This window comes from Bos taurus, chromosome 4, assembly GCF_002263795.3.
Source record: "Bos taurus isolate L1 Dominette 01449 registration number 42190680 breed Hereford chromosome 4, ARS-UCD2.0, whole genome shotgun sequence".
Classification (NCBI taxonomy): domain Eukaryota; kingdom Metazoa; phylum Chordata; class Mammalia; order Artiodactyla; family Bovidae; genus Bos; species Bos taurus.
Window position 1 is genome coordinate 69560578 of NC_037331.1, and position 4110 is coordinate 69564687.

Here is a 4110-nt window from a genome sequence, read left to right on the forward strand (position 1 = left end):
CTGCTTCATGTTTATTCAGGATTTTATTTAAGGTTAATTCCTTTTTGGAACAAGAGATAATATAAAGAAGTTAACAAATGAAAATTCGAGAAATTTGGCTGTGTCTATTCCCCACTCTGTTTCTGTTTCTTTATCTGTAAAATGACGCAAGAACTTCTGCTCCTGGGCTCTTCAAATGGAACCTCACAATCCCAACTTCTCCTCCTGGGCACGCACATCCAACCTCATTCAGTCTCAAGGCTCTCAACAGCTTTTCCCCAGCTCCCTTTTCTATCAGGACTTCTCTTTGCCTACAAAGGCAAGTCATCCCTTCCCTCCCAGGGCATCAGACCCTCCATCTAACTGTGCTGCAAGCACACATCCAGGTGTCTGAGCTTGACTGCCTTTAAAATGTTGTTTTCTAGCCTTCAAGTCGGAGAAGGCGATGGCACCCCACTCCAGTACTCTTGCCTGGAAAATCCCATGGACCAAGGAGCCTGAAAGGCTGCAGTCCATGGGGTCACAAAGAGTCGGACTCGACTGAGTGATTTCACTTTCACTTATCACTTTCGTGCATTGGAGAAGGAAATGGCAACCCACTCCAGTGTTCTTGCCTGGAGAATCCCAGGGACAGGGGAGCCTGATGAGCTGCCGTCTATGGGGTTGCACAGAGTCTGACACAACTGAAGCGACTTAGCAGCAGCAGCAGCAGCAGCCTTCAAATAGTCTCTCTGGGGCACTTGCATCTGGTTTTAAGCATTTTGGAAAACAATGGCTACTTAACCAGTCACTTGCTTGGTTCCCTTGGCAATTGCTTTAAAATACAGAATCAAATTAGAGTGGAAATTTTCTTTGATTGTTTCATTAAAGTCATGCACACTTTCTATTAAAATATGTAAAATATAGTATAGTATACTATATATGTGCTATAATATATACTGTAAACTTAATAATTCATCCAGAATCAATAAGTGGTGACCAGCTCAAATACCCTCTAATGTTTCCCACCACCAAGTAAAGGAAGCCCAAACTCCTTAACAAGACATTCAAGACAATTCACAGTCCACACCTAACCAGCTCCAGCCTTATCTATCTACCATTCAGTTCAGTTCAGTTGCTCAGTCATGTCCAACTGTTTGTGACCCCATGAATCGCAACAGCTGAAGCCTGGCTTGGAGAATTTTGAGCATTACTTTACTAGTGTGTGAGATGAGTGCAATTGTGTGGTAGTTTGAGAGTTCTTTGGCATTGCCTTTCTTTGGGATTGGAATGAAAACTGACCTTTTCTAGTCCTGTGGCCACTGCTGAGATACCCCTAGGTAGTCATTCTAGTGCATTTCTTCTCCCACGACATAGTACTTCAGTAGGTTGGGTGCCCACATTCTCTAGAATGCCCTTGAACCTCATCTCCAACTTTTCCAAGTCCAGATTAAATACCACTTTTTTGCAAGAAGCCTTTCCCTTTCCTCACATTTAACGACACAAAATACTCAGTTGTCTAGTATTTGTTTTCAGTAAATTTAACATGTTTTGTGTTTATTGATACCCAGTATTCTAGAAATAATTCCCATGTCCAAGTAGCAAAGGACATAAACATTATTATGCAAACAAGTGGGTTGTAAATATTATAGCAGACTGTATAATAAAGCTCATTCCCAGTTTAAGGATGAGCTGTTCTCATAAAGGGATTAAAGCTTCTTTCACCTTGTTTGTGTTAGAAAAACTTTGATGCAGGTAATAAAAAACCTGTCTCTACTAGCTTAAACAGCAAACAAAATGTAGTATTTCCTGTAGGAAGGCTCAAGATAGCAGGTGCTGAGGTTAATTAATTCATGTTTAATATTGTCAAGGACCCAGATTGTTCTCATCTTTCCACCACTCCATCTTCAGCTTACTAACATTGTCCTTAGGTAGTTCTTCTCAGGGTTCCAAAATGGCTGCCATAGTTCCAGGCATCACTTGAAGATATGTAAAGTCCAGCCTCCAAAATGAGACTCAATTCAATTCAGTTCAGTCGCTCAGTCGTGTCCGACTCTTTGCGACCCCATGAATCGCAGCACCCCAGGCCTCCCTGTCCATCACCAACTCCCGGAATCCATCGAGTTGGTGATGCCATCCAGGCATCTCATCTTCTGTTGTCCCCTTCTCCTCCTGCCCCCAATCTCTCCCAGCATCAGAGTCTTTTCCAATGAGTCAGCTCTTCACATGAGGTGGCCAAAGTACTAGAGTTTCAGCTTTAGCATTATTCCTTCCAAAGAACACCCAGGGCTAATCTCCTTCAGAATGGACTGGTTGGATCTCCTTGCAGTAGTCTTCCTTTAAATTTCTTCTTACGAATGAGTCAGTTATACCAGCAGACCCCTCAGAAGATCTTTCTTCCTATTTATTTGGCCAGAACAGGACCATATGCCTCTCTGCACAATTTCACTAGCAAAGGAGATGAGATAATCATCACTGATAACAAATCAGGATTTACCTTTGAGTTATATTGGTGAGGAGGGAGTACGGGAAAGGCAAGAATTAAGACAGGCAATATCAAAACAAAAGCTGAATTTTAGTCAGTATCTCAGTCATCTATTCCTGCATACAAACTATCACAAAGCTTACTGGCTTTAAAAAAAAAGTCTATTTTCCTGAAGAATCTGGGCTGGGGAGAAAGGAGTGATTCCCAGGGAAGAAGGGAAGATTATTAGGTAGGTATTTAAAAGTATTTCTCTGCAATTTATTATGGTATATGATTTGAAAATCAAATATCCTCATATTTAAATTATTCTTGTGAATATGTATGTGTGTCTGTGCTCAATTGTGCCTGTGTGCACCAGGCTCCTCTGTCCACAAGATTTCCCAGGCAAGAGTACTGGAGTGAGTTGCCATTTCCTTCTCCAGGGATCTTCCCGACCCAGGGATTTAACTCACATCTCCTGCATCTTCCTGCAGATTCTTTACCACTGAGCCACCTGGGAAGCCCCCAAATTATTCTTATATTGGTCCTTTCCACAAAATATGGTATACATTTTGTATATTTGGAAAATATACACACAAAAATTGTGTATATTGATTTAGTCAATAGTAAGTTGGCTAAACTCAACTGGCAATTTTCTTAGAGGGTGGTAAAATCATTTTTACTCTTTTCCTTTGTTTTTTTCCTAAAAACTAGCTACATAATGGACTCCACATCTTAAGTTTTCCTTTCAATAATAATGCTTAAATGAAGGAAGTAATTTTTGCCCCAAAATCTTTAGCTTGCAGATATCTAAGAATTAAGATCAGGAGGATAGCAAGTAATTTTTTTGATTTAGCAAATAATTTGTTAATGCAATTACTAACCATGGGAATATTACCCTTTTGAAAATCAGTAAATCACAGAAGCTTTTGAAGACATAATAATTAAGTAATCATTCCCCTCTTTTACAGGGCTGGTAGGAAAATTGCAACATACAGTCTTTGTTTTGTAATGTCATGTTATCGTAAATGGACCTTCTAGTTCTCTTGTAACTTTATATACCTGAGGCAGAAAAAAAAAAAGTTCTTAAGTGGTTACTATAGTTAGATTCATATCATTTACTAAAATAATATATGGTATTCCTTTTGTGACTATATCTTCCATCTTCTTATAAATGTATAACTGCCGCTATAACAATACCCAGTCAGATGATGAATGTTCATATATTAATGCTACCTCTCTCCCTTTTTTTTTGCCCAAGAAACTCATGGCAGCACTGGAACAAAATTGAATGTATTTCAACATCATCTTTGTGAATCATAGACCATTAAAGCCGAAATCAGCCCCAGAATCAGCTCTCTCATTTGATAAGTGAAGAAAGAACTTAAAGAATTTTCTGGAAGTTTCCAGGCTAATTAGTGGTAGTGTGAGATCTCATTATCTTGTTTTCTGGTTGACTGGTCTTTACACCACATAATACTATTAATGATTAACATTAGTTAGTTAGTTAGTGTTAGTCGCTCAGTCGTGCTGACTCTTTGCGACCCCATGGACTGCAGCCCATCAGGCTCCTCTGTCCATGAGATTTTCCAAGCAAGGATACTGGAGTGGGTTGCCATTTCCTTCTCCAGGGGATCTTCCCAACCCAGGGATCGAACCTGGGTCTCCTGCACTGCAGGCAGATTCTT